Genomic DNA, 17851 nt, shown 5'->3' with positions numbered 1-17851 from the left:
TTGTAATGTAGGAAAAGGCTTTTCAAATAATTTGTGTAAGTTGTTCTAGTGCACCCTGTGTAGCTCAGGCACAACACACCAATTGATTGAGGCGGTGGATATTGAGTCCTGATCAAGAAATGCTGTGCTCTTAAGATGTCATCATCTAACATATTTTAACATACTTTAAAATAAATGAATGAGCTGAAAAACTCATCTGTTGATATATTTTTATTTCTAGCACAAGACACCCCCCCAGTTTTTGAAAAGAAATTTGGTGATTCAGTTTTAATGACAGGGGAAGATCTGATACTCCATTGCATTATTTCAGGACAACCAGAACCAAGTATTACATGGTTCAAAGATCATGTGATAATTTCACCCAGGAAATCCAATGTGAGCCACCAAATTTTGATTTTATTTGCTTTATTTCAGGCAATTAAGCTCTAATGGTTATATACTTTAATAACATATTTAATATGCATAATAAAGTCTATTTTTTATTTAGAGAGAGAACTTTGGTGAAAATTATGTATTCAGGAAAAGAAATATAGGCTCAGCTGATACTGGAATATATAGTTGCATTGCCAGAAATGTAAGAGGAGAAGTGCACTGTTCAGCTTCAATAGTTGTTACAGGTATTTATGGAATTGATTTATTGCATTATAAAATGTTCCGATATTGACTATACTATAAACTTTATGCCACACATAGCTTCTGGTTAAATATGTGCTGATGACTGGATTATGGTTTTCTATGTTCAGAATAAAAAGATAAGATTGATATAATATAATTTAACCATTTTATTTTCAATAGCTAACAGATTGATCAAACTTGTAGCAAATGATAAATTATCAGTTCTTCAATTAATGTCATTTCATATCGACAAAGTTGAGCAAACACATTTTTGGCATCTGTTCAAGCTGAACAAAAGTAGGCACGTTAAAGTACAGATAGCCTCGAACAAGTTGGTTTCTCAATGTATTTGGCATTCAGAAACCTACAAGATAAACCAGATTCATGCTGATACTTGTTTTGTTAAGTGCCCTTAATCACTTCCAATAATATGAATCGGTATATGAATACATAGCTGGTAAAAAATGTCTTGTCATTCTGGGTGATAACAGATATTTTAAGCTTTTAAAAAAATAGATTTAGAGTACCCAATTATTTTTTTCCAATTAAGGAGCAATTTAGAGTGGCCAATCCACCAAAGCTGCACATCTTTGGGTTGTGGGGGCGAAACCCATGCAAGCACGGGGAGAATGTGCAAACTCCACACAGACAGTGACCCAGAGCCGGGATCGAACCTGGGACCTTGGCGCCGTGAGGTGGCAGGGCTAACCCACTGCGCCACCATGCTGCCCTATTTTAAGCTTAATATGGAATTAGAACAGTCTAAAATTTGAATTTACTTCACTATTGCTGAGTACAATAGTGCATGAGGAATTTATTTCTACATAATTTTGAAACATTATTGATGGTGGTTGATTTCAATAACTTTTTCAGAAAAAAATAAAGAATTATCCAAAATCAGTGAAAAAACTCCAAAAAAGGATCATGGAGTTATGATTAAGAAAGTTAGATCCGATTCATTTACAAATATGCACAGACATCGAGCATGTTGTACAAATGATCAAAGATCAAAGACTGGACAGACATGGTCAAGGTAAGTTATTTACCATTTCTCTTGTATGATGAGTCATCCTTACATTTATTGTAGTTGTGTAATACATAAGGCGTGCCGACAAATATTTTTGCTTTGATCGCCCTGCTCATACAGTTCTTCCCGACTTCCGGTTTCATTTTAATACAAATAGAAAAATTTGGTAACTGAAAATATGAACTTGAAACAGTTGTAAATTGAGATTTAAAGAAGGTAGGAGGAAGCTTGAGCACAGGACAAACACCGACATGGGTCGAATAGCCTATTTTGGTCTTGTAAATACTATGTAATGTAATTCTATGTAATGTGCATACAACATGGCAACATAATCCTCTACAGTAACATACAAAATAAAAACAAACCGTCAAATAGAAGATATTCAGAATTGCATTTGAAACATTTAACTTAATCTCACAGTCCTTATACAGGAATAATTTTCTGAAGCTCAAGCCTAACAGTTCATGTTGCACCAGAACGCATAAATTCTGTGACAACATTTTATTATTAAATGATGGGAAGATTTGAAAAGGGGCATAATTTTATTTCCTAACTTTAAAATATATTTTTCCTCTCATGGAACATAGCAGACAGACAGACAGAAACTGACTGACCCCAGAAGCATTGAATTCTAATAACACTTTTATGATTTCAGAGATTAAAAGATTTATTGGCAAGAAGAAAAGAAAACTTAATCACACAAGATTAAAGTTATACAGTTAAAAGTCTTACAAAACCTCTCCAGAAGAACCCACTTAGTCAGAACATACAAGTAAACACCTTTTTTGATTACTAGATTTTGGGATTAAAATTATGTCAGCACTCCCTGACATAATTTTAATCTCAAAATCTAGTAATATTACCCAAGGCAAAACAGCTGTGACTTTAATGAAGGTATGCCACATAACTACTTCTCATTCACCCCCACTCTGCTGTGGAAATCCAAGAATATTCAGAAACAAGACTTCTTTCTGAAACAAAGGCTTTCCTGGTTTCTAGATGGTTGTTTCAGAGTTTGCACCTTCACATAGCACAGAGCTGGTCGAGGACATTTCTCCCACACAGCCATCACAACCTAGCTCAACATCTTTCCTTAAATATCTTTTGTTCCCTTTCATCATTGATTCCATTGTCCTCAGCACCTCTTTGAACTCAACTTTTCCAACATATAAAAATATTTCATGCTTTTCTATTACCTCCTCTTTCAGGTCAAATAAAATTGAATGACCTTCCTTGTTTACTATTGAAACATTTGTGCTTTGTAAAGGTCCCATACTCCCCTTTGAAATTTAACAGCTAGTCTCTATCTATATCTTGATGCAAATTTCTAAACCCAACTTATTCACTTATAAGTCCATTTCACCATGGCCTCTTATTACAAATGCATGCATTTAGCTCCTTTGTCCATTTCATCTCTCAACTCTCCCCCAAAAATTGTCTCTATTAATCTTTCCCCAGCTTAATTAAATCATTTACACACATAATCATGCATATCACACACACACACCCTTCTTTGTAGACTAACATATGTGACATAAAAATAGGTGGGAATGTGAGTTGTGAGGAGAATGCAAGGAGGCTTCAAAAGGATTTGAATGGCCAAAAACATGTCAGATGGAATATAATGTGAATACGTGTCAATTTATCCACTTTGATACAAAATCAGAAAGGCAGAATATTTCTTGGAAGAAGGGAGTTCCAAAGGGACCTGGGCTTCCTTGTTCATGAGTTACTAAAAGCTAGTATGCAATAAGGAAGACAAATAGTATATTGGCCTTCATCACAAAGGGATCTGAGTCCAGCGGTAAAGATGTCTTGCTGCAATTGTATAGAGTCTTGGTGAGATTGCACTTGGAGCGTTGTGTGCAGTTTTGGTCTGTCTATCTAAGGAAGGATATACTTGCCATAGAGGGTGTGCAATGTAGATTCACCAGACTAATCCCTGGCATGTTTCAATTGTCATCTGAAGAGAGATTGAGGAAACTGTTTGTGTATTCTCCAGAGACTCGAAAAATGAGAGGTGATCTCATTGAAACTTACAAAATTCTCACACAGCGTGACAGGGTAGATGTAGCTCGGATATTTCCCCTGGCAGGTGAGTCTAGAACCAGGCGACACAGCCTCAGAATAAGGGACAGGCCATTTAAGATCGAGAAGAGGAGGGATTTCTTCACTCGCGGGAGTCAAACCTTTGGAATTCTCTACCCTAGAAGGATATGGAAGTTAAATCATGGTGAAAGCAGAAACCAATGTTCCTAACATTTCTAAAGGGGAAAAGGGACTTTTCCAAAGTTTCTCTTTAATTCACATCTATCGTTCAATGTTTCCAAAAGCAGCTAAAGATGATGGGTGGATTATGTTCTCCTGCCATAGCTTAATTTCACCAATTTTATGATATCCTTGCGGTCATAAAGCGACATGCAATTCAGTGTTTCACGGCATGCAAATTTATTCATGGCATGGAATACGCGGGATTGACGGGAGAATCCTGATATCAGGCCGCCACCTTGAGCAGGAGGTCCAATAGTGGAATTGCGTGGACAACACCTAACCCCTTGTAGCACACATCGACCCCAACCCCCCCACCCCGCACCATACATCAGCCCTGACCCACCGCACGGAACCCCCACCCCCGGATGCCTGAGTGTCCCCCACACCCAAGTACAGGGGTGATGTGACCAGAACTGCCTCGCCCAGGACCCCTATAATCGGGTGACTCCCCAAGGACCCCTGTAATAGGGGGACTTCCACAGGGACCCCTGTGGTAGGAAAACCACCCAGGGACCCCTGTATTGGCAGGAACCCCACCCCAGGGACTCCTGCCTCAAGGAACCCACCTCCACAGACCCACCCTACACAAATCCCGTCACCCATACAATTCCCTGTTTTCTCTCTACCTCCCTTTTTGAATATTAGAGTGACATTAGCTACCCTCCACTCTGCAGGGACTGTTCCAGAGTCCATAGAATCCGGAAGATGACCACCAATGCAACCACTATTTTCAGAGCCACTTCCATAAGAACTCTGGGTTGCAGATTCTCAGGCCTGGGAGACTTATCTGCCTTTAATCCCATCAATTTTTCCAGCACCATTTCTCTACTAATATTGATCTCCCTCATAAGAACATAAGAACATAAGAACTAGGAGCAGGAGTAGGCCATCTGGCCCCTCGAGCCTGCTCCACCATTCAATGAGATCATGGCTTGTCTTTTGTGGACTCAGCTCCACCTTCCGGCCCGAACACCATAACCCTTAGTCCTTTTATTCTTCAAACAACTATCTATCTTTATCTTAAAAACATTTAATGAAAGAGCCTCTACTGCTTCACTGGGCAAGGAATTCCATAGATTCACAACCCTTTGGGTGAAGAAGTTCCTCCTAAACTCAGTCCTAAATCTACTTCCCCTAATTATGAGGCTATGCCCCCTAGTTCTGCTTTCACCCACCAGTGGAAACAACCTGCCCGCATCTATCCTATCTATTCCCTTCATAATCTTATATGTTTCTATAAGATCCCCCCTCATCCTTCTAAATTCCAACGAGTACAGTCCCAGTCTACTCAACCTCTCCTCATAATCCAACCCCTTCAACTCTGGGATTAACCTAGTGAATCTCCTCTGCACACCCTCCAGTGCCAGTACGTCCTTTCTCAAGTAAGGAGACCAAAACAGAACACAATACTCCAGGTGTGGCCTCACTAACACCTTATACAATTGCAGCAGAACCTCCCTAGTTTTAAACTCCATCCCTCTAGCAATGAAGGACAAATTTCCATTTGCCTTCTTAATCACTTGTTGCACCTGAAAACCAACTTTTTGCGACTCATGCACTAGCACACCCAGGTCTCTCTGCACAGCAGCATGTTTTAATATTTTATCATTTAAATAATAATCCCTTTTGCTGTTATTCCTACCAAAATGGCTAACCTCACATTTGTCAACATTGTATTCCATCTGCCAGACCCTGGCCCATTCACTTAGCCTATCCAAATCCCTCTGCAGACTTCCAGTATCTGCACTTTTTGCTTTACCACTTATCTTAGTGTTGTCTGCAAACTTGGACACATTGCCCTTGGTCCCCAACTCCAAATCATCTATGTAAATTGTGAACAGTTGTGGGCCCAACACTGATCCCTGAGGGACACCACTAGCTACTGATTGCCAACCAGACAAACACCCATTAATCCCCACTCTTTGCTTTCTATTAATTAACCCATCCTCTTCCATGCTAATACTTTACCCTTAATGCCATGCATTTTTATCTTATGCAACAACCTTTTGTGTGGCACCTTGTCAAAGGCTTTCTGGAAATCCAGATATACCACATCCATTGGCTCCCCGTTATCTACCGCACTGTTAACGTCCTCAAAAAATTCCACTAAATTAGTTAGGCATGACCTGCCCTTTATGAACCCATGCTGCGTCTGTCCAATGGGACAATTTCCATCCAGATGCCTCGCTATTTCTTCCTTGATGATAGATTCCAGCATCTTCCCTACTACCGAAGTTAAGCTCACTGGCCTATAATTACCCGCTTTCTGCCTACTTCCTTTTTTAAACAGTGGTGTCACGTTTGCTAATTGCCAATCCGCCGGGACCACCCCAGAGTCTAGTGAATTTTGGTAAATTATCACTAGTGCATTTGCAATTTCCCTAGACATCTCTTTTAGCACTCTGGGATGCATTCCATCAGGTCCAGGAGACTTGTCTACCTTTAGCCCCATTAGCTTGCCCATCACTACCTCCTTGGTGATAACAATCCTCTCAAGGTCCTCACCTGTCATAGCCTCATTTCCATCAGTCACTGGCATGTTATTTGTGTCTTCCACTGTGAAGACCGACCCAAAAAACCTGTTCAGTTCCTCAGCCATTTCCTCATCTCCCATTACTAAATCTCCCATCTCATCCTCTAAAGGACCAATATTTACCTTAGCCACTCTTTTTTGTTTTATGTATTTGTAGAAACTTTTACTATCTGTTTTTATATTCTGAGCAAGTTTACTCTCATAATCTATCGTACTCTTCTTTATAGCTTTTTTAGTAGCTTTCTGTTGCCCCCTAAAGATTTCCCAGTCCTCTAGTCTCCCACTGATCTTTGCTACTTTGTATGTTTTTTCCTTCAATTTGATACTCTCCCTTATTTCCTTAGATATCCACAGTCGATTTTCCCTCTTTTTACCGCCCTTCCTTTTTGTTGGTATAAACCTTTGCTGAGCAGTGTGAAAAATCGCTTGGAAGGTTCTCCACTGTTTCTCAACTGTTTCACTATAAAGTCTTTGCTCCCAGTCTACCTTAGCTAGTTCTTCTGTCATCCCATTGTAATCTCCTTTGTTTAAGCACAAAATACTAGTGCTTGATTTTACCTTCTCACCCTCCATCTGTATTTTAAATTCCACCATATTGTGATCGCTCCTTCCGAGAGGATCCCTAACTATGAGATCCTGAATCAATCCTGTCTCATTACACAGGACCAGATCTAGGACCGCTTGTTCCCTCGTAGGTTCCATTACATACTGTTCTAGGAAACTATCGCGGATACATTCTATAAACTCCTCCTCAAGGCTGCCTTTACCGACCTGGTTAAACCAATCAACATGTAGATTAAAATCCCCCATGATAACTGCTGTACCATTTCTACATGCATCTGTTATTTCTTTGTTTATTGCCTCCCCCACCACAATGTTACTATTTGGTGGGCTATAGATTACTCCTATCAGTGACTTTTTCGCCTTACTATTCCTGATTTCCACCCAAATGGATTCAACCTTATCCTCCATAGCACCGATGTCATCCCTTACTGTTGCCCGGATGTCATCCTTAAATAACAGAGCTACACCGCCTCCCTTACCATCCACTCTGTCCTTCCGAAAGGTTTGATACCCTCGGATATTTAACTCAAGTTAAAGAACCCTCAGTTCGTCCCTCTCTCTAAACCTTTCATACTCCAACATTTCTGGGATCTGACCTGTGTCCTCTTTTGTGAAGACAGAACCAAAGTATGTATTCAATTGCTCAGCCATTTCTTTGTCTCTTATTATGCATTCCCCTGTTTCTGTCTGTAGGGGGCCTAAATTTATCTTTATCAATCTCTTTCTCTTCACATATCTACAGAAACTCTTAGTGTCAGTCTTTATGTTCCCTGCAAGTTTATTTTCGTAATGTATTTTCCCCTTCTTAATCAGTAGCTTGGTCCTTCTCTGCTGAATTCTAAACTGTTCCCAATGCTCAAACCTATTATTTTCCTTGGCCAATCTGTATGCTTCTTCCTTGGATCGGATACTATTTCTAATTTCCTTTGTAAGCCATGGATTGGCCCTCTTATCCATTTTGCTTTTGTGCCAGACAGGAATGAACAGTTGCTGTAGTTCCTCCATGTGTTCCTTGAATGTTTGCCGTTGCCTATCCACTGTCATCCCTTTAAGTAACTCTCCCCAATCTATCAAGGCCAACTCACACCTCATATCTTCAAAATTTCCTTTATTAAGATTCAGCACCCTAGCCTCCGAATCAACTACTTCACTCCCCATCTTGATAAAGAATTCTATCATGTTATGGTCGCTCATCCTCAAGGGGTCTTGCACAGCCAGATTGGCAATGATTCCCTTCTCATTACACAGTACCCAGTCTAAGATGACCTGCTCTCTCATTGGTTCCTCCACATATTGGTCAAGAAAACCATCCTGTATACACTCCAGGAATTGCTCCTCTATGGCATTGTTGCTAATTTAATTTGCCCAATCTATGTACAGATTACAATCACCCATGATCATCGATATTCCCTTATTATGTGCATCTCTAATTTTGTGTTTAATGCCATTCCCAACATCACCACTGCAGTTTGGGGTCTATATATGACACCCACTCATGTTTTTTTCCCCTTGGTATTTCTCAACTCTACCCATACAGTCTTCACATTGTCAGAGCTAACATCCTTTCTCATTATTGTGTTAATTTCGTCTTTAACCAGCAGTGCCATGCCACCACCTTTTCTTTTATGCCTGTCCTTCCTAAATAATGAATACCCTGGGACATTCAGTTACCATCCCTGTTCACCCTGCAACCATGTCTCCGTAATCCAAATTATATTATATTTATATTTATCTGTGTGATTATTTCATCCACTTTATTGCAAATGCTCTGTGCATTAAGGCACAGATCCTTTAAATTTGTCTTTTTCACATTGTTTGCCTTGCTCCCAATATTTTTCTCTTTTGCCCTGTTTGAATTTTGCCCTTGGTTTTTCCGCCTATCACTTTTCTTATTCCCTTTTCTACCTTTTGTTTTGCCCTTGTTCCCTCTTTCTCTGACTCCTTACATAGGTCATTGTCTCCGGCAGCTCCCCCTTCTCCAATGCTTCGTTAATTCATTAAACGCCCCCAACAGATGTGGTGCCAGGTCCATCACAACTTCCTTATAAAATTCCACCGAGCACCCCTCGGCCCTGGAGCCTTCCCCAACTTCATACCCCTGATCCTATCCAGCACCTCCCTCAGCCCCAGGAGCTCTTCCAACGACTGCTTCTTTTTTTCCTCCACCTGGGGAAATTGCAGCTTGTCCAGAAAGCACCCCATGTCCCCCTCCTCCCCCCCCCCCCCCCCCCCCCCCCAAACCGGGTCAGCCTCAACCAGGTCCTGGTAATACTCCTTAAATGCCTCGTTTATTGTCACCGACTCCGACACGACATCACCAACCCCAGACCGTATCTTCAATATTTCCCTGGACGTGGCCTGCCTCCGCAGCTGGTGTGCTAGCATACGCTCACCTTCTCCCCATACTCACATTGCACTCCTCTTGCCCTACGCACTTGCCTTACCGCCCTCCCCATGTCAATCTGCCCCTTTCAATTTTTCCTCCTCGCCAATCCCTCTGTGGTGTGCACCATCGAATACTCCCTGTCCACCTCCACTATCTCGCTCACTAGTCGGTCATGTTCCTCCCTCCTTTCCCTATCCGCATGAGCCTTAAACAAAATCAATTCCCCCTGGACCACTGCCTTCAGTGCTTCCCAGAAAATGGGCGCAGACACCTCCCCATTTTGATTCAACTCCACATACTCCTAAATCGCTGCCTGCACCTTATCACAAAAGCCTCCATCCGCCAACAACTCCGAATCAATCCTCCATCCAGGCCTCTGCTATTGTCCCGCTCTAAACCGAATCTCCAGCCAGTAGGATGCATGGGCCAAGATAACTATCCCTGCATACACTGCCCCCTCCACCCCAACTAGAATCTCCCGGCTCACCACAAAATAAACGATCCTCAATGATGCACTATCAATTACGACGAGACGAGAGTCGAATGTAATCGAGGCTTTATTACACACAGATGTGTGGCGTCCTACTGCAGCTGATGAAATGGCTGCTGTACGGAGAGCACACATATTTATACTCCGCCTACTGGGCGGAGCCAGCAGGCAGGGATCTACACCCATACCTGTAGTACAGGGGCCTTACCATAAAACCCATACATGTACAGTATAATACATCATGTGGTGACTACCACATTCACTGTTAAAAATGAGTCCAGTGGGGTGGTGGAGAACTATATACAGCAACCCCAAGTTGCTTTTAAAAATCACAGAGAATATTACAAATTTAGGCGGTCCGGTGCCTTGATCTGTCGTCGAGAGTGCCGCAGTGCTGGTGGCGATTCAGGCGTCGGCTTGTTCTTCGGTGACTCCGAGAGTGTGTCGAAATCCTCTTCATCCCCGGGTGGGAGCAAGGGGAGGACGGATTGTCCTGGCGTGGGGGCTGCGGTGGGGTGCGCCGGGGAGGGGAGGGTGGCGCCGGGGCAGGGGGGGGTGGTGGTGGGGACCCAGCTGGTGCCAGGCCACTGAGGGAGACTGTGTCTTGGTGGCCGTCAGGGTACGCTACGTAAGCATACTGTGCGTTGGCGTGGAGAAGCTGTACCCTCTCAACCAACGGGTCCGCATTGTGGAGTCGCACATGTCTACGGAGGAGAACGGGTCCTAGAGCTGCCAGCCACGTTGGGAGCGAAACCCCGGAGGTGGACTTCCTGGGGAAGGCAAAGAGATGTTCATGGGGGTTTTCGTTAGTCGCGGTGCACAGGAGCGACCGAATGGAGTGAAGTGCGTCGGGGAGGACCTCCTGCCAGTGGGAGGCCGTGAGATTTCTGGACCGTAGGGCCAGCTGGAAGCCCCTCCAGACCGTCCCATTCTCCCGCTCTACCTGCCCTTTTCCCCTGGGGTTGTAGCTGGTCGTCCTGCTCGAGGCAATGCCCCTATTGAGCAGGTACTGGTGCAGCTCATCGCTCATAAATGAGGATCCCCAGTCGCTGTGGAAACCGAACAGAGCGAAGATGGTGTTGAGGGATTTGATGATGGCGGCAGACGTCATGTCGGGACATGGGACGGCAAAGGGGAATCGGGAATATTCGTCTACCACACTGAGGAAGTACGTGTTGCGGTCGGTGAAGGGGGTGAGCCCTTTGAAGTCCACGCTGAGGCGTTCAAAGGGGCGGGAGGCCTTCACCAGGCACGCACGGTCTGGCCGGTAAAAGTGCGGTTTACACTCTGCGCAGACCTGGCAGTCTTTGGTGATAGCCCTGACTTCCTCAATGGAGTAGGGCAGATTGCGGGCCTTAATGAAGTGGTAAAAATGGGTGACTCCTGGGTGACAGAGATTGTCGTGCAGGGTCCGGAATCGATCCACTTGTGCGCTGGCACATGTGCCTCGGGATAGGGCATCGGGGGGCTCGTTGAGCTTACCAGGGCGATACAAAATCTCGTAGTTGTAGGTGGAGAGCTTGATCCTCCACCTCAAGATTTTATCGTTTTTGATCTTGCCCCGCTGTGTGTTAAACATGAAGGCAACCGACCGTTGGTCAGTGAAGAGAGTGAATCTCCTGTCGGCCAGATAATGCCTCCAATGCCGCACAGCTTCAACGATGGCTTGGGCCTCCTTTTCGATGGAGGAGTGCCGAATTTCAGAGGCATGGAGGGTGCGGGAAAAGGATGCCACGGGCCTGCCTGCCTGGTTGAGGGTGGCAGCCAGAGCAACGTCTGATGCATCGCTCGCGACTTGGAAGGGGAGCGGCTCATCGACCGCGTGCATCGCGGCCTTGGCGATGTCGGCCTTGATACGGTCGAAGGCCTGGTGAGCCTCAGCCGTCAGTGGGAAAACGGTGGATTGAATGAGTGGGCGGGCCTTGTCCGCATAGTTTGGGACCCACTGGGCGTAATACGAAAAGAACCCCATCCATCGTTTGAGGGCCTTGGGGCAGTGGGGGGTTAGGGGGGGGGCGGGCGGGAGGGATTCCATGAGGGAGTTCCATGAGGGGGTGCATGCAATCGGGGTCGGGCCCTAGAACTCCGTTCTGGACCACATAGCCGAGAATGGCTAATCGGTTTGTGCTGAACACGCACTTCTCTTTGTTATATGTGAAGTTGAGGAGAGTGGCGGTATGGAGAAATTTGGAAAGGTTAGCGTCGTGGTCCTGCTGGTTGTGGCCGCAGATGGTGACGTTGTCCAGGTACGGGAAGGTGGCCCGCAGTCCGTACCGGTCAACCATTCGGTCCATCTCCCGTTGGAAGACCGAGACCCCATTGGTGAGCCGAAGAGAACCCTAAGGAAGTGGTAAAGGCGGCCGTCTGCTTCGAACGCAGTGTATGGGCGGTCCGCCTTGAGAATGGGGAGCTGGTGGTAGGCAGATTTCAGGTCCACTGTCGAGAAGACCCGGCATTGTGCAATCTGATTGACCATGTCAGATATGCGTGGGAGAGGGTATGTGTCGAGCTGCGTGTAGCAGTTGATGATCTGACTGCAGTTAACGACCATCCTGTTTTTCTCCCCGGTTTTCACCACTACCCCTTGGGCTCTCCAGGGGCTGTCGCTGGCCTCGATAATACCTTCCGGTAGCAGCCGCTGGACCTCCGACCTGATGAAGGTCCTGTCCTGGACGCTGTACCGTCTGCTCCTGGTGGCTACGGGTTTGCAATCCTGTGCTAGATTTGCAAAAAGGGAAGGCCATTCAACCTTAAGAGACGCAAGGCCGCAAATGGTAAGGGATGGTAAGGGCCCGCCAAATTTCAGGGTTAGGCTCTGGAGGTTGCACTAGAAGTCCAGGCCGAGTAGCAAGGCAGCGCAGAGGTTGGGGAGGATGTAGAGGCGGAAGCCGCTGAACTCCATGCCCTGGACGGTGAGGGTGGCGATGCAGTACCCCTGGATCGCCACGGAGTGGGATCCGGAGGCCAGGGAGATTCTCTGGTTAGCGGGGTGTACCACGAGGGAGCAGCGCCTTACCGTATCGGGGTGGATGAAGCACTCAGTGCTCCTGGAGTCCAGAAGGCAGGATATCTCGTGCCCGTCGACCTTCACCTTTGTCGAAGCAGTCACAAGGTTGTGCGGTCGAGACTGGTCAATCGTGACCGAGGCGAGACGCGGCTGGTCGTCGGCGATTGCAGGCGATTAGCGGCCTGATGAGGTTCCTGACGGGCAGGGGTCCTGAAGCAGGTAAGATGGCAGTGCCCATGGGCCGCACATGTCCTGGAGGAGGCAAGATGGCGGCGCCCACGGGCCGCACATGGTCCAAGGAGGGGAAGATGTCGGCGCCCACTGGCTGCACATGGTCCAAGGAGGGGAAGGAGGCGGCGCCCACTGGCCGCACGTGGGGGGTGCCGGGACAATAGCGGCGATTGAGCGGGCTTAGCACACTGCAGCGAAATGTCCCTTCTTGCCACAGGCCTTGCAGAGGGCGCTCCGCGCCGGACAGCGCTGCCAGGGGTGTTTTGACTGTCCACAGAAGTAGCATTTGGGTCCCCGGGGTTTTGGCTGCCACGCAGGTGAGGGGTTGGCTGGGGGCTGTCGCTGATGGGGTCCATGATGGGGTGGCCGTCGGCGGGGTCCACGATGCACAGGGGGGCTGGGCCACGCGGTCGGGGGCATAGGCCTGAACGTGACGTGATGCAACCATAAGCGAGAGTGCTAGTTTTCTGGTCGCCGCGAGGTCAAGCGTGACCCCTTCTCAGAGGCGGTGGCGAACATAGTCAGACCCTATGCCTGTAACAAACGTGTCTCTCATCAGTAGGTTTGAGTGTTCAGTGGCTGAAACAGCCTGGCAGTCACAGTCTCTCACTAGGGCGAGCAGGGACGCCAGGCAGCTTCCACAGACTCACCGGGAAGTTGGCGCCGCGTGGATAGGAGATGCCTGCCGTAGATTTTGTTGGGCCGCTGAGCGTAATTTTCCTTCAGTAGCGCCATGGCTTCTGCATAGGTCGGCGCATCCTGGACAAGGGGAAAAATGTTGGAGCTCATTCACGTGTACAGAATCTGGAGCTTCTGTGCTTCTGGGATTGGGTCTGGCGCAGACCCGATGTAAGCTTCAAAACAGGCTAGCCAATTTTCGAAGTCTTTTTTGGCATTGTCTGCTTGCGGATGCAGCTGCAGGCGATCCGGCTTGATGCGGAGGTCCGTCGCTGAAAATCTCTGTGTAATAAATTGATGCACTATCAATTAACACGAGATGAGAGTAGAATGTAATCGAGGCTTTATTACACAGAGATGTGTGGCCTCCTACAGCAGCTGACGAAATGGCTGCTGTACGGCGAGCACACATATTTATACTCTGCCTACTGGGCGGAGCCAGCAGGCAGGGATCTACTCCCGTCCCTGTAGTACAGGGGGCCTTACCGTAAAACCCATATATATACAGTATAATACATCACTGGTGACTACCACACTCAAATACACCTGATAGATTGTGAAAAGAAGGAATATTCCCTTCCCCCTGTGTTCTGAAAGTGCCATGGATCCACCATACCCATCCTCTCCATAAACCCCCCAAGCTCCCTTGCCATTCGTACCCTATCATCGACCTGGGGCTCGAGCTATCCACCCTCAGCTCTAGGTCACAATTAAAATCTCCTCCCATGATCAACTGGTGTGTGAGCAAGTCTGGATCGCTGCCAGCAACCCCCTCATAAAACCCACATCATCCCAGTTTGGCGCATACACATTTACCAACACTATCGGTGCCCCTTCCAATACCCCACTCACAATCACATATCTCCCAGCAGGATCCCACACCACCTTCACACTCACAAATCCCATTTATCTGCTCGTTAAAATTGCCACTCCCCTTGATTTCAAATCAAACCCTGAGTGGAAAACCTGCCCGACCCACCCCTTCCTTAACCTAACCTGCTCCTTCACACAGAGGTGCATCTCCTGCAGAAAGACTACCCCCGCTTTCAAGCTCCTGAAGTGCGTGATCACCCGTGACCTTTTAACCGGCCCATTCAGTCCCCGGACGTTCAACGTTACCGGCCTTACCAGAGGCTTACTCCTCCAATCCCCTCGACCCTCCATCACCTTCCCCACTTCACTCCAGCCCCCTTAATTCCACCCTATATCTAGCCCTTCTCCGCCCCTAACCATGTCATCTCTCATCCCCTGCCACATCCCGATAACCCCCCCCCCCTCCCCCGGTCCACCTCCATCCCTCCCCCTTCCGGCCTTCTCCCCTACCACCTCACTTCCGATCACCAGCATTACTTGCTAGCGTGGCAGCCCCTGCCCAAAGGCACCTCCCAACGTCCTCCCTTCCACCCACTCCTCAGCTCAAGGAAGAAGGTTCCCTGCTGACCTTACACTGCCCCACCCAAACAAAGACTCCTCCTGAACTCCAGGCCACTTCCCCCAAAAGCAAACAAACAAATGCTAAACACAAAAGCTCCATGAAACAGGAGGGGGGGATGAGAACATCCATCCCCACATAAACTCTTCACCACTACCACCCCTTACAATCCCAACAGTAAATAGCCAACCCAACAAAGGACCCCTTCAAACCAGAGGGGATCAAAATCCCCCAACCCCTACCCCCACTTCAAACATGTTCCCAAACATTGTCCACTCAGTTCTCTCACAGTTTATGCTCCTTAATGAAGTCTTTGGCCGCTTCTGGGGACTCAAAATAATACTCCTGGCTTTCAAACGTTACCCATAATTTTGCCGGGTGGAGTACCCCAAACCTGATCCGCCACCGGTACAGCACCGCCTTGGCCTTGTTGAACCCTGCCCACTGCTTCGCCAACTCAACTCCCATATCCTGATAAATTCTGACCTTGTTCCCCTCCCATTCACAGGTGCGCTTCGTCCTGGCCCAACGCAAAATCTTCTCTTTCTCCACAAATTTGTGGAGTCTCACAATAATCGCCCGCGGTGGCTCCCCAGCTCTAGGCTTCTGCCTCAGGGACCTATGCGCTCGGACCACTTCAGGCTCCTTATCCAGCACCCTTTCCATCACCAGCTCTGCCAGCATCTTCGAGACATACCTTGTGTCACTCACACCTTCCACTCCTTCAGGCAGGCCCACTGTTCGGAGGTTCTGCCTTCTCAAGGTATTCTCCTGCTCCTCCACCTTTGCTCTCAACGTTTTACAAAGGTCTCCTAGGGACCCCACCTCCGCCTCCAGAGTCAACACACGATCGCTGTGGTCTGAGATCACTCCTTCGATCTCCCGAATCTGCGACCCCGGCACCTCCAAACACTTCTCCACCCGTTCCATTGAACACTTCAGGGGTGCCACAGCTCCTTCGATAGCCTTCAAGCGATCCTCCCACATTTCTTTCCTCCGTTGTCGGAATTCCTCCGTGATGAAAGCCATCAACTGCTCCATCTGGGGCTTTCCACCTTGCACCAGCCCTCCCCCTCAGCCATCCTTACACTGGCTGCTGCACCAAAGGTTTCCTCCAACTCTTTGGCCAGGTCTCTCACCATCTTCTGCCTTGTTTGATAACCAGCGGACATGCCACTCCTGGGGGAAACTACTCCTTCGATCTTCCAGTCCCCCTTTTCATCAAAATTCCATCCAATGTTGGGTAAAAAGAGCTCTTTCCTGTCCCTTAAAGCAGGAGCTGCCCTGTGTGCGACCACTCACAACATGGCTGCCGCCGGAGGTCTCGGTGACCAAGTAACTTGGATGGTCAAGGGAATTCTTAGAGGCTTGTGTGGGCAGCTCCTACAGGTGGGGGTGAGTAAGGGAAATGAGCGTCTTCTGGAATCTTAGCTGCAGTGTGATGCGAGACCCCCCCCCCGGACCCCCTGCTTGCATAGAATGAATTTTGCAGTACAGCCAGCAATGCTTGCTTCTAACTGGCCGCTGCTGCCATTGTAGGCACGCGGAGGCTGGAGGAGCAGGGCCAGCTCAGGGAGGACCGTGCATAAGAGGGGCCTTCCGCAGAAGAGCAGGGGCCAGCTGGCGAGGCTGAAGTGCTGGCCACCCAGCAGACAAAGGAAGAGGTGTGAAAGAGACGCCACATCAGACTTATGTAAACCATCAGCACCTGTCCTTCGAGGATCTGCCGGACCATCTGTGCCGCCAAAGACTTTGGCTAACCAGTGAGACTGTGTGCCACCTGTGCCATATGAAGGTGCACCTGGCATCATGGAGGTTTGGAGGAGGACACCCGCTCCCGATGGCTGTCAAGGTGACGGTCGCCCTTTTATGCTCGAGTGAGGACCTTTGTGAGATTTTGCAAACAGCCACACACAGGTGCATTTGTACTGTTACGGATGCCCTAGAGCATCAGACTATATAACTTTCTGTCTGGACCAGTGTTGCTCTCCTTGGTTGTCTCTGAATATGGCGGTCAATATGGTCACCTCCTTAATCCTAATTATGTTTGCTCTAGAGTCGCCAGGTATCTTTCAATACCGCCACAAGGTTCAAACCCGAATACTGATCAAAGAGCCAATACACCAGTTAGTTAGTTCAAAGTCAATACTATTTATTTACACACACAGCAATATCTACTCATGCACGAAACACTACAGACTAAACTATTACTACTGCTAAAGCCTATACTTAGCTATGGGCGCCCACTCAGTCAGAGGAACAATGGCCATTGTTCGGTTCTGAGGCTGCTGGGGTGGAACTGATGCAGGGGAACAGCTAAGGTCGTCTGTCTGGTAGCGTGCGTTGACCTTGGACTTACTTGCTTCTGGTGCAGCTGGTGGACGGGTCTCTCCGCTTTGAGAGCCGAGTCCAAGAGAGCAATTCTCTCTTGGGGGCTCCTTCTTATACCCAAAGGGGCTTCGCGCTCTTTTGGGCGGACCTTGAACTTGGCCCCAATCAATTGGGCCGTTTCTCGATCATTCCTATTGATTTCATGCAATAAAGGGGTGGGTGCCCTAATGGCTGGGCGTGTCCTAGGTGGCCGTTGGCCTGCTGTTTTGGTCTCCTCTGGCGCCGA

The sequence above is a fragment of the Scyliorhinus torazame genome, chromosome 2 (assembly GCF_047496885.1).
Source record: "Scyliorhinus torazame isolate Kashiwa2021f chromosome 2, sScyTor2.1, whole genome shotgun sequence".
Lineage (NCBI taxonomy): Eukaryota > Metazoa > Chordata > Chondrichthyes > Carcharhiniformes > Scyliorhinidae > Scyliorhinus > Scyliorhinus torazame.
The sequence above is the reverse complement of the archived record's forward strand: the minus strand, read 5'-3'. Positions refer to the sequence as shown.